The sequence below is a fragment of the Staurois parvus genome, unplaced genomic scaffold (genome assembly GCF_062004578.1).
Source record: "Staurois parvus isolate SC_StPar_1 unplaced genomic scaffold, SC_StPar_1.0 ptg000448l, whole genome shotgun sequence".
Taxonomy (NCBI): domain Eukaryota; kingdom Metazoa; phylum Chordata; class Amphibia; order Anura; family Ranidae; genus Staurois; species Staurois parvus.
In genome coordinates, this window is record NW_028318244.1 from 3,556,986 (window position 1) to 3,570,963 (window position 13,978).

The window sequence follows — 13,978 nt, forward strand, 5'->3', positions numbered from 1 at the left end:
ATCACTTCCTTATATATTTTTAGTACATTCCATATATGCATTTATATTACGTTGTTCAACTTTTGATTGCTGTTAATAAAGGTTTAGAACTGCATTAGTGCAGATATACATGCCCTGTTTTAACTTATATTTTTAGATTTAATAAAAGTGTAGGTTTCAGATATTAATAGTCCCCCGATTTGTATAGCTATTGGAGGTTCCTGAGAGGTAGGAGCATCTCATAGATTATCTTCTATACAGGACCCCAATAAAATGGCCACCGTAGGGTTACCTACAGTTTAAAAGTGTTATTTCACATGCTCCGGTTTAATATATATTGATCAGTTACATAAATAAAAGCGTAGAAATATAAGTATCATCAATAATATTACATTTTCCCTGGTAATGGCTGCAGGAGATTTCCTGAGAGGTAGGAGCAAAAGGCAGGTCCGCCTCTGAACTGTGATTGACATCCAGTTTCCCTATATAAAGCCGCATGTCACCAATGACGTTACCCTGAGGAAGTCTCGTGATAACGGGACATAACGCGTAGGAACGTGGTGACGTATTTTTGGCGTGGATGCCATCTTGCTACACCTAAAAACCCATGCAAGTACACCCATAGCATGTGGTTTTACAGCTTGTTCTATTTTAATGCAAATTGAGTGGGCAATTGGCTATATATGTTCTTAAAAGTATATTAAACTGATTTCCACTATGGAAGATGTCTTCTATCTCTACCTTCTTAATCTTAATGTGAGTTGGCTGTATCTCATTTAAACATCTCTGGAGGTGACCCTGCTGCTTATTACGCATAGCAGTGAAGGGGATATCAAGCGTTTTGGCCCGTTTGGGTCGCTTCAAGGAGGTGAGGGGGCAATTCAGCCGCTTATGGATTATTTCCCATTGGTTCTTATGCACATCCACTTCACGCAACTTTGAATTTTTTAATATATTTTATATACTTTTTTTGTATATTCTTTTTTATTTTTCTTTTGGACTTATTGCATAATATTATTTAAATTTAAGTGGTGTTGATGTTTTTCATAACATTATTTTTATATGTTCATATAATTTTGGTATATTTTTTTTCTCTTGATGTTATAACACAGCACTTGTCACTTTTGTGGAATTTGATCCCTCATTTAGGGATTCACTTATTGTCACTTGGTTCTTTTCCTTATTGGGCATTATTGAGCCATTGTGATCACTATTTTGTGAGCTATTGGTCCCAATTTCAGGGATTCTTTGTATACTATTTGTTTTTTATTCACATCAGTACAGTCCCATTTGGACTTTTTGTTTTCACTGTTTTTTGTTATGGTACCATGTTTAGTCACTTCTTTGTTTTCACTTTAGCTCCCTGAGTGGATCAGTTCACTTCACGATAAGGGACTATTATTCAGTGTACACTAATAGTCACATAAAAATAATGATTATTGTATTTATTTATTAGTAGGTAACATTTAGGTTAAGCGCTGCACCAATATATATATATATATATATTTGTCTACTCTAGTATCCATTTGATATATGGATGGGTGCTAGCAGCCCTCCCAATTCGGTAGCATTGTTCATCTAGTAGCGCAGGAGGCTCATACTGTAGTTATCAGAACCTGGAATTCCTCTTAGGCCCCTTTCACACTTGGTGGAACCCATCAGCGCATCTGCTCTCTCAGCGAGGGGATCTGTCCGCTGATCCCCGCTGAGGAAGCAGGTGACAGATCCATGTCCGCTCCGCTTATGCAGAGCAGACATGAACACAGCCTGCTGTCCTCTATGGGCTGTTGGATGTAAACGGACCACCTGTCCATTTCCACCCGTCATCTGATCCAATCCGTCAGACAGATGGGGAATGGATCCCCATCCGTCTCTTTTTAGTGGGTAGGATCGAACCGGATGCAGGAGGGTGTAAACGGACACATGTCCGCTTACACCCACCGCTCAATAAAGAGCAATGGATCGTCCGATCGGATCCACTTGAAATACAGACAACCAGGCCTGATTAGTCTGCTCATGTGAAAGGCGCCATAAGGATAAGCAGGTCCCCAGATATCTTGTCTGGTTACTCATTCCCACCGAAAATACACTGTAAATAAACACACCAACACTGTTGACAATGTATGAAAAGAAAAAAAGTCCCACAGTGTTAATTCATCACCATCATCCAGCGATGTAATCACAATGAACAACACCCTACTACCCTCTGATAGAAGCACAACTATTCACTCTGCCATTAAAAAACATGCCCCACAGTGTAAATCCATCATCAATTACACTGTCCAGCGATTTAATTTAAATCTAGTGTCAGTCACAATGAGCAATGCCCGGCCGACTCGCCAACACAAACACGACATCGCACACCGATGGTCAATGAATATGTCCCACGGTGTAAATCCAGCATCAGTTACGTTGTCCAGCGAAGTAGATCCAATATCAATCGCAATGAACGACGACTCGCCAATATAAACGTGACGACCTGCGCCAACAATCCCCTCCTACTGGGATGTCCAGACCAGTCAGTGATATTGGCTGAAGTCATTCACCAAATATTTTGCTGGCCAGCTTGTTTATAATTTGAAAAAAAGAAAAACCGCAGGCAGTGGGGGCCACACAGTGTCAATGGTTTTAAAGGCTAAATTCACCTTTAGTAGCATGTTACATTTTACACCCTAAACATGGGTGTAACACGTAACATGCACCCAGGGGCGGACTGAACATTTGGAAACTTGGGCACTGCCCGAGGGCCCGGGGTCAGTAGGGGGCCCCATGAGATGCCCCTGGTACCTTTTTCATAGGCTTTTTTGAATTTGGGCAAGGACACAGGGTCCCCATGATCCCTTATTGCCCGGGGTCCCCATGAGTTGTCAGTCCACCCCTGCATGCACCTATTGACCCTGTACCAGAGCCCCTTTCTCTGTGACAGCAGCTGTGGGTTCTTCTCTGTGTACCTGCTGCCAAATTTTTTAAATGGTGTGGCTGTGCAGTGGGCATAGATATGTGAATTAATGATCCACAAAGGCAGTTCGACTTGTGGTTTCAAAAGACTGCGAGCATGCTGATCAGTTCGCTCATAGTCCATTCACACTGCCTACAGCTCTGCAACTGAACGCCCGTACGTTGGTATAAGCCAGTGTTTCTCATCTCCAGTCCTCATGGACCCCCAACAGGTCATGTTTTCAGGATTTCCATTATTTTGCACAGGTGATTTGATCAGTTTCACTGCCTTAGTAATTACCACAGCTGTTTCATCTGAGGGAAATCCTGAAAACATGACCTGTTGGGGGTCCATGAGGACTGGAGTTGAGAAACACTGGTATAAGCACAGAGGGTGTGGCTAGCGGTGACGTCACCACGCACTCCGACGCACGTGTCCGGATCACGTGATCGTACTACCACCATTTTGAGTGCATGCAGGCTGGTGAGACACTGGATACAGGGCTCTGTGCCCTGATGTATCAAATGCTTTTTTCTTACTTATTGTGAGTGTGATTTTAAGGGTTTTTTTTTACAATAAATTTGTTGGATAATATTACACTGGCGAGTTCTTTCTTTACCCACATGTGCTAATTTGGATATGAGAGGATCTTCCTTTGGAGTTTGGTGGAATACCGGATATATATTGATATGCTGATTGATTACCAACACATGAGGATCTTCTTTTGGAGTATGTTTGGTGAATATATACTAATATGCTGGTTAATTACTAGCACATGGTGAGTGTGCATTTTGATGGGGTGTTCTGAGCACTGAATATCACATTTGATGAAGGAGGATCTCAGTACTTCATTGATTGAGGATCATTGATATATGGACTTTTTTGAATGGACTATATTGAGATCCCTTATTTATGTTATTGCACTATTAATTTGCACATATTTGGTGGTGGTTATATATATTTGTGCAAATTAATTTATTGATTCAATTTAGGATTGCGCTATTATTTGTGGTTATTTTGTTTATCACAACTTATTATTATTTACAGTTTTTTATTAATAGCAGCACCTATTAATTATATCCACTCTCTGTTATATTGGCGCAATAATGTTGGTATAGGAGGAGTGTCATACTCATAGAGACATTTCTTTGGTGACTAACCTTATAGTAAGCACAGACCTGCAGGTATTGTGTGCAGGAGCCTGAGGCTGCATTCACACTTCAGTGTTTTGTAGCTTAACCTGTTTTGTAGACGCCGAGCGCCCGCACATTTGCGTTCTATTAAAAAAGAACATATGTGCTGAGAGCGCGTGCCCTGCGAGCTCCCAGCACACATGTCCAGTACTCAGGGAAAGGTCCCGGTCTCCTCTTTCAATTGGGACCTTTCCCGATCATGTGACGGCGTGTCACAGCGGTCACATGACCTTAAACCCGCCTTGCCTCCCGGCTTCTGAAACCCTTAAAGGGACGGGAGGCACCGGCGCAAAGGGGTTAAAGCTCGAAGCTCCAAACTTAAAAAATCGATTGTTCACTATGGTGCCTGTTTGCTCGATCAACTGTGAACAGGCACCATAGAGAGCAATTGATTTTTTAAGTTTGAGCTTTTTTGGGGATTCAAGCTACAAAACAGTCAAGTCTGAATGCAGCCTAATATTGCACCCGTGATTCAGTGACTGCAGGCTCCAGAAGCTTAGTTTTTAATTGTGGAGGTAGCTATCTACCTAGAAACTAATGACGGGGGATCCATTTTGGTAGTGATACTATTACTAAGTAAATGACGTCTGGCTGCAGCAGGCTGATGTTTGGGTCATTGAGCTGGGCAAATGTGGCCATTCAGTTTGGAGAACTTGAACCAGCTAGTGTTTGGGTCTAACTCAACATGGATCCAAACCTCAAGCTCATTCCTACTCCATACTAGGGATAAGCTTTGAGTTTGGGTCGACAGAGAATTGCACTTGAACTCTAGTTGTTCAAGGTTTGCTACATAGAAAAGCTAAATGGCCAGATTTCGCCTGTTTGCCTACCCGATCCTCCAGCAGCTGCTGTAGCCAAAATTTGCATCAGTTAGTGGTGGTACCACCTAGCAACCAATCACCTGTTGCTTAATTCGAAAGGTTAACTAAGGAACTCTGACCTCCATCCAGCACTATGCTGCCTCCCACTCTCCGCTCTGTAGTGGACAAGAGAGTGGCTGAGGCTGGGGAGAAGCAGAGCCGTGTTCACAAGCCAGCTGTCGGTAGATTACAATCGTCAGCTTGCCGAACCCTGTCCTAAGACGATCGGATGCTCCCTGGATCGACAACCTATGGTGTTATTTCTTATTTCTGTAGCCAAACTTTGTATCAGTTGGTGGTGGTATCACTACTGCCACTAAATGAGTGACTTCCCCTCCCGCTGGCTTGTTTCATGTAGTAAACAATCCAGCGGGTATCTCCGAGTGAAGTCATTGACCAAATATGGTCAATGACATTAGGTAGCATGGCTTGTTAAAGCGGAATTAAAGTCCCACTGTGACCCACCATGAAGGCAGGTTTCTCTAAATAAACACAGTGAGTGATCGGTACCGGCAGGGTACAGGAGTCAGCATGGCGGAAGACAGTGAGAGTTGAGGACTGTGTCCCTGTTGGCAGAGCCCTTAAAGCGGAGTTCCAGACATTTTTGTGATTATTAAAAGTCAGCAGCCTACAAAAACTGCAGCTGCTGACTTTTAATAAACACACCCTTACCTGTCCCAGAGTCCAGCCATGTTCTCACACACGCAGTCCCTTCTCTCCTTCTGTCCTCCATGGCGCCAGCATCTCAACTGTGGGCACCAAACTATGACAGCTTCACAGCCTGGTGCCCACTGCGCATGCGCAAGTCACATACTAATTGCTCTGGCAGTCTTCTGGGATCTGTGAAAGTTGCCAGGAGACTAAGAGGGAGGAGGGGGCCGAACTTCCGGCTCACTTCCCTGTGGCAAACTGAGCCGGAAGTGGGAGCGGGTACCTGTCACAAACAGGTATCCGCTCCTCCCTCCCCTCCAAATGGTGCCAAATATGGCAGTGGAGGGGGAAGGAGGAGGCAAATAAGTGAAGCTTCCACTTTTGAGTGGAACTCCACTTTAAGAGATCTCCTCTTCCCCACACAGCACATATGTCAGGAATTGACTAGCCAATAGTGGTGGGACTCACCTGCCTTGTGGGCTGCAGTACCAGGGCTGGCCAGCGGGTGCTCTCAACAACCAGAGGCTCACTTCGGCAATTAGCCATCACCTGGGGTTGATTGCAGGTGGTGTATTTAAGTGATGGCCAGACCTGCAGTCTGTGCCTTGTTGTACTGTTTGCTTGGCCCTGGTTTCCTGATCCTGTTTCTGCCTGTCCTGACGCTGCCTGAACTCTGCCCGTACTGACCTCGGCTAGTCCTGACCACTCTCCCGCCTGCTCCTGGTACTCCGTTTGCCCATTTGCTATGACCCGGCCTGCCTGACTATTGTATCGTATGTTTGTTATCTGTTGGAGGTTTGGTTCAGTTTGTTTGCACTGTGTTATGTTTAGTTTTGCACTGCGTTTTGTATTGTTAGTCTCAATAAATTATATTATTTACTATATCTGAAACCTGCGTTTCCCTGTGTCAGTCCACACACTTCTGGTCACACCCGCATCCCTGACATTACAACAAGGCCATCCTGACCAGAAGTGGCTGCACAGGGAAGCCATCTTGGCTTGTTGCTGGGAAGGATGGATCTTGATGAGGTTGTGTATTTATCTCTGCTAGTGTTTGATGACAGAGAATATGCTTATCAGACTCTGAAGGAGTATACCCGGGATCAACTGCTAGAGTGTATAAGGATCGCTCATTGTCTAGTTGATCAGGGCACAGAGTTTTCTGAGGTGCAGCCATTGATCCAGGTTTGTGTTGAGTTGGCTCGGTCCTGTACCCCTGAAAGCAGGAATGACTTTTTTCCCCCATTTAGTGTGGATCAAGTGGAATCACTGGTATGGTTGTTGGAGGATGATCCAGATTGTTTCCATGAGCACTATGCAGCTTGTCCATCACATGTGCTCATGGATTGCATAAACGCAGTGCAGTCTTTGATCAGACAGGCTATGTGTAAGCTGAGTTTTGTTCAACCAGTACTGCAGACATGGACAGATTTGTTACACCTAGCCTCAGTCGGCTTGCAATATCATTCCTCAGTCCGGTGTCCAGCCCGAAGTGCCTGAGTCCGGTGTCCAGCCCGAAGTGCCTGAGTCCGGTGTCCAGCCCGAAGTGCCTCAGTCCGGTGTCCAGCCCGAAGTGCCTCAGTCCGGTGTCCAGCCCGAAGTGCCTCAGTCCGGTGTCCAGCCCGAAGTGCCTCAGTCCGGTGTCCAGCCCGAAGTGCCTCAGTCCGGTGTCCAGCCCGAAGAGCCTCAGTCCGGTGTCCAGCCCGAAGAGCCTCAGTCCGGTGTCCAGCCCGAAGTGCCTCAGTCCGGTGTCCAGCCCGAAGTGCCTCAGTCCGGTGTCCAGCCCGAAGTGCCTCAGTCCGGTGTCCAGCCCGAAGTGCCTCAGTCCGGTGTCCAGCCCGAAGTGCCTCAGTCCGGTGTCCAGCCCGAAGTGCCTCAGTCCGGTGTCCAGCCCGAAGTGCCTCAGTCCGGTGTCCAGCCCGAAGTGCCTCAGTCCGGTGTCCAGCCCGAAGTGCCTCAGTCCGGTGTCCAGCCCGAAGTGCCTCAGTCCGGTGTCCAGCCCGAAGTGCCTCAGTCCGGTGTCCAGCCCGAAGTGCCTCAGTCCGGTGTCCAGCCCGAAGTGCCTCAGTCCGGTGTCCAGCCCGAAGTGCCTCAGTCCGGTGTCCAGCCCGAAGTGCCTCAGTCCGGTGTCCAGCCCGAAGTGCCTCAGTCCGGTGTCCAGCCCGAAGTGCCTCAGTCCGGTGTCCAGCCCGAAGTGCCTCAGTCCGGTGTCCAGCCCGAAGTGCCTCAGTCCGGTGTCCAGCCCGAAGTGCCTCAGTCCGGTGTCCAGCCCGAAGTGCCTCAGTCCGGTGTCCAGCCCGAAGTGCCTCAGTCCGGTGTCCAGCCCGAAGTGCCTCAGTCCGGTGTCCAGCCCGAAGTGCCTCAGTCCGGTGTCCAGCCCGAAGTGCCTCAGTCCGGTGTCCAGCCCGAAGTGCCTCAGTCCGGTGTCCAGCCCGAAGTGCCTCAGTCCGGTGTCCAGCCCGAAGTGCCTCAGTCCGGTGTCCAGCCCGAAGTGCCTCAGTCCGGTGTCCAGCCCGAAGTGCCTCAGTCCGGTGTCCAGCCCGAAGTGCCTCAGTCCGGTGTCCAGCCCGAAGTGCCTCAGTCCGGTGTCCAGCCCGAAGTGCCTCAGTCCGGTGTCCAGCCCGAAGTGCCTCAGTCCGGTGTCCAGCCCGAAGTGCCTCAGTCCGGTGTCCAGCCCGAAGTGCCTCAGTCCGGTGTCCAGCCCGAAGTGCCTCAGTCCGGTGTCCAGCCCGAAGTGCCTCAGTCCGGTGTCCAGCCCGAAGTGCCTCAGTCCGGTGTCCAGCCCGAAGTGCCTCAGTCCGGTGTCCAGCCCGAAGTGCCTCAGTCCGGTGTCCAGCCCGAAGTGCCTCAGTCCGGTGTCCAGCCCGAAGTGCCTCAGTCCGGTGTCCAGCCCGAAGTGCCTCAGTCCGGTGTCCAGCCCGAAGTGCCTCAGTCCGGTGTCCAGCCCGAAGTGCCTCAGTCCGGTGTCCAGCCCGAAGAGCCTCAGTCCGGTGTCCAGCCCGAAGAGCCTCAGTCCGGTGTCCAGCCCGAAGAGCCTCAGTCCGGTGTCCAGCCCGAAGAGCCTCAGTCCGGTGTCCAGCCCGAAGTGCCTCAGTCCGGTGTCCAGCCCGAAGTGCCTCAGTCCGGTGTCCAGCCCGAAGTGCCTCAGTCCGGTGTCCAGCCCGAGATCTCCCCCCTCTCTTCTCTTCCCTCTCTCTCCCCCCTCAATATCTCTCTCTCCTCTCTCTCTTCCCTCTCTCTCTCCCCTCTCTTTCTCTCTCTCCCCCTCTCTCTCTCTAGGCCCGCCTAGCAACCAATCACCTGCTGGTTAATTCGAAAGGTTACTGAGGGAGCTCCGCCCTCCATCCATCACTATGCTCGCTCTCCGCTCTGCAGTGAACATGAGAGCAGCAGCGGCTGGGGGAAGCAGGGCAGAGATAACGATCTATCTGTCGCCTGCCCGCAGTCGAGTGGTAGATTGCAATCAGCGTCTTGCTGAACCCGCCCTAGGGCCATCGAATGCTCCCTGAATCAACAACCTATGGTGTTATTTCTTGATACAGTGCGTTATGTGTTGTTCTGACATAAAGCTTGCTGTACACTAAAAACAACAACATGCTGACATCAACCCGATAGCAGAATAACTCCATGATTGGTGTTCTGCTGTAATGGAGGTTTAGGATGTCAGCAATGGGAAGGAGAACAAACTTTTTGCCGATGCTGACTTTAATTTGGTGGTCATCTTCAAATTCTATTGTCAGCAGTTTTCTCTCCAGCTCTTTGGTCTCCTTACATGTTGTGTCAACAATGACACCTTTGTAGTGCAGTTTTTCTGCAGTATATTTGACCTTTTTGATGCTAGTGGGTGACTTAGGGCTGAACAATTTATGAAGCCAGGTCCTCTTCTTCCTAGTTTGCTTATTCTCCTTTTCTTTCCTCTCTTCCTTCAGCCCCAAAATCTTAATGTCATCTTGCTTCTCCGTCTCCTTCTGCATCTTTTTGTTCATGTCAATATTGGATGACATTTGGCCCACTAGGTTTTCTAGGCAACTGTTCCAGAACCTTTGATATTGGTTTACCTTGTCCTGGTAATATTTGAAGCTGACGTTAAGGGCATCCACTGCTTGGCTGAGCTTCGTTATTTCAGCTTGTTGCTGCAGCTGAAATTCATTTTCCTTTGTGACATCCATGTCAGTATTGTTCAGGATATCTTGGGAGTCCATTGCTTTTGAAAGCCCAGCATCCTGTAAAGCCTTTGGGTTTGTCAAATTTTTCTCTTTTTGTGGAATATATTTGCTGCCTAAGGAGAGGCAGACTTTAGTTGCTGTCAAGTCTCCACCTCTGTTAGCAGCAGCTGCATTCTCATAAAAAAGAAGATCTTTAACCTTAGGAACTGGTCCAAGATCCTTGAAAATTTGATAAAGACTGTCTTGTTGGTTTGGGATGACCACTTTTTCATATTTTGAAAGCAGCTTATGTGTGCTTACAATGTCCATTGCATGAAGCTCTATCACTGGATTCTTTAGGGAAATCATGTCAGAATATTCATTGAAGCCAAATTCTTCCTCTGGTTCTGGAACATTAAAAACCTCCTCAAACATGCTCCTGAAACGTGGATGGTTTTTGATTATATAGTCATTCTTGATTGAAGCTCCAGCATTTTCCTTGGGGAAATGGCTATTAATTAAGGTGTGGCCGACAAGCACAGCCACGATCAAGAAGTTCTCTTTTTGCCCTGATTCTGTTGACATTTTAAATTTCAGTATTCCAAAGTCATCTGGAGCTGCTATAGCTGGCTGGAAATACTGGTACATGAAAAGGCTAAGAGTCTCAAAGACTTCATCTGCACTTGCCTGGGGGAACTTTTTATGCAGGGCTTGTCTTAGGACTCTTGTCACATACCTTATTCCATAAGGTATACTGTGCACATCTGAGAATATTGCATTTAAGACTAGGTCTGCCATGTTAGTAGTGAGAGAAGGTATTTCCAATAATCTGTGATGTAAGTGAAATATCCCATCTATCACTTCAGTGAGCTTGTTGTGGAGGACATTACATTTTGCAGCCTGCCTGTAAAAGCTGAAGGCAGTCTCAATGCCCATTAATTTTCCTTCCACTATATCCTTGATATGAGTACATTTTTTCTCGACCTCATACTGAATAGCATTTCCCAAAAACTTGACAAAATGATATTCCTCTCTTGGAGTTGAGGCATGATTGTAGAGTCCGGGAAGAAGCCTTTCTTCAAGAATGGTATACTCATGTACTGACATCTGACATATGAGCTTGGACAGGTACTTTGGTTGGGTCTGTAGATGATAGAAGAGGTGCTGATAGGGTTCCAACCTCTGTGTCTTCCTGCTCAGTTCAAGCATGCGTTGTCTGTCAATGGACATCGCATCTTCAATGTCCATTCTGTTGTCCAGCTTTAGTTTTGGAAATCGGGACACAAGGCTTTCTAGTGTCCGTTTCCCATTCACAAGAATTGATATTTTCTTGTCCAAGGTATTCAACTCCTCTTTTAGTGTTTGGATGGCATTCATTTTAGTGGAAACTTCACCTTCTAGGTAATTTATCAATACCTCTTGGGGAGAAAGGATATCCAAGGAGGAGTCCAAGGAATGGGAATCCTTTAGACTGGAACTAACTGATAATCTTTTGCTTCGGAGCAACTTCTTGGAAAGCTTTCCAGCGTGGTTGCTCCCAACAATTGAGCGTATTTCTACAAGGGATGACATAACCTCATTCTCCATAGTTGTAAAACCTGTAAAATAAAAGAAAATGGTTTTAATTGTGTTCTAACCTTTCCTCACTTTGTCTAAAACTAAGAAAACAAAATTGTGAATATATACTGTATACTGTGACTTTCTGGGCATTAGACACCAAATAGTTTGTCCCAAAGCACTGTCATTATTGTGACCCTAGCTGGCTTGTCTTCAGCCACATGGAAATAAACAGAAATTGAGCCTCTTTGGCAGCACATTAAAAAAAGGCTGACTTGAAGTGGTTGTAAAGGCTCAAGGTTTGTCACCTTCATGCATTCTATGCATGAAGGTAAAAAACCTTCTGTGTGCAGCAGTGCCCCCCAGCTCCCCCCCCCCCCAAATACTTACCTGAGCCCTATCGCAATCCAGCAATGTGCAAGACAGCCTCATTGTCCAAGGTCTCTGCCTCCTCATTGGCTAAGACAGCAAGCAGGAGCCACTGGCTCTCACTGCTGTCGATCACAGCCAGTCAGCCAATGAGGTGAGAGAGGGGGCAGGGCCAAACTGCAGCTCTGTGTGTGAATGGACACACAGAGCAGTGGCTTGGGAACATTACCACAACCTTCCCAAACCTGAGACCCCGTCCTCCTCTTCCTATTTCTTTTTCACCATTCATTAACCTTAGATTGGTCCTTAAAGGGCCCACTTAAAAAAAATGAGGGGATATTCACCTACCATGTAAGATATATCCCTTCTGACTTTAAAATTGCTCAGGTAACAGTTTAATCCAAAGCCTGTCCACACTAGGCATAATAAAGTTATAATGTTGAGAACCAATTCTACACTATATACCATTCTGCTACATATGCAGATCTGTCACATATTATCCGGCTGTATGTACACAACGTAAAACAAGTATATGGCGTCAATGACAAACAATAAATACATGTAAGCCTAAAGAGCATCTGTGCCCAGACTATGGACATTAAAGTATTCCTATAATTTAACAAGCAGTAAGGGAGCTTTAAAACAAGCCCACCCTAACCCCTCTAGCTGTATATAATGTGAAGTCATTATTACCAAACAACAAAGATGTTACAGCACCTGCCTTGTGTTCCCATTAGGGGGCAGCACCTGCTGTGTTTCTATTAGAGGGCTGGATGGCTGCCAAGATTCATCTCTCAATAGAAAAGAATAGGGAGAGGAGCTGACTTTGTCACTGCCTGTGTTATGAATGTGTGTGCACAGTACTTGTAGGTAGAGGTGAATGAGAAAAACATGTTTTTGTTCAAAATATGGGAAAAAATGTAGAAAAAGTTTCTTACTTTCTCGCTGAGATTCAATGGTGGTCATTTGATGAGAAATGTTTAAATTGGAGCACATTAGTGCAAATATAAACAAGATATTTGAAGAAAACGCCTTTAGCAGTCTAGTACAGTACTGCTCACTACGGAAGACAGAAAGTGTCTGCCTGCTACACTGTGACATCACACAGAGGTCCATGACCACAGAGGTCACATGACCATAGTGAGCACAGCTGATTGGTTGCTATTTTTAGATCTTGTTTTGAACAAAGATCTCTGGCCTAAGGAGCCCGGTAATATGTTACATAAGGGGTTATGCTCTGTAATTATCAGGAATACTAATGGGATTAATTCACAAACCCCTGAATACATATATTAATTGTGCTCACATGTAATATTTAAACTTGACTACATTGAAAATGACTGTAATATTTTATATATAAAATAAACATTTGTGTCTTAGTGTGTTAGCTTTGTGAATGAAGCCCGTAGAGTGGTGTAAAATCAGGCTTTTTTAATAGGAGAAATTGTTGAAATCAATAAATCAACCAAATGTTAATTTACAGCAGTTTGTCTTGGGGTAGGCCTGGTGGGGGGGGGGGGGTTGTTAGGCGGTTTCCATCCCCCACCTTTAGCTGTGGAACTGTAATTTTCAAATCTCAGTGGATTCAACTGAAAATAACAGTCATTTTTTTTTCAAATTTAGAGACTTCAACCTGCTGCTGAGGCATGGTATGGGGGATGGGCAACACACCTTTATAAACAGTGCTACCCGTACTAATGCAAGTCCAGAGCCATGTTTAGATAGCTTGTTGGGTGATGATGTTGTCTGCCTTTCAGAGGGGACACTGGAGGTTTAATTCACAGAATTAATACACCAGGATAGTATGCTTATATTCTATACACACATCAATCTACAGTATATTTAATGTAAACAGGAAGCTCTCCAGCAGATTGTTGCAGTGTACATGGATGAGGCAAACCATTTAAAGTATAACTGGAGGCAAACCTTTTTTTCTAGTTATGGATAGAGTGGAGAGGGATTAGAACCCCTGTCAGATTTTATTGCTGTCTGTGTCTCCGTTAGGGAGATTTGCCCTCTCTATTTGTCCTGATTACCATTATCACTGAAAGTAAAAGAAAATCCTACATTTTGGGTTGTTCCCAGAAAAGTAATAGGGGGGAAATCTTCCAATGGGGACACTAGAGTCTCCAAGGAATCCTGTTAATTTGCTGGGATTTTCTTCTCGCTTCCTCTTTGGCTATGGGACAAGAAGTGAAGGGAAAGGCACAGATGGCGAAAAAAAAAAATTCTGACAGGTTATAACCCCTCCCTTACTCTATCCAAAATTAAAAAAAGGGATGCCTG

At 45.9% G+C, this 13,978-nt stretch overlaps 1 long non-coding RNA gene and 1 pseudogene across 1 annotated transcript in view; one reads left to right on the forward strand and one right to left on the reverse strand.

Moving 5' to 3' along the window:
- LOC149453553 (uncharacterized) overlaps positions 1 to 13,978 on the forward strand; it is a 119,620-nt gene that overhangs the window by 19,032 nt on the left and 86,610 nt on the right. The window lies entirely within an intron of this gene.
- On the reverse strand, positions 9,402 to 11,143 carry LOC149453554 (ras GTPase-activating-like protein IQGAP2; annotated as a pseudogene).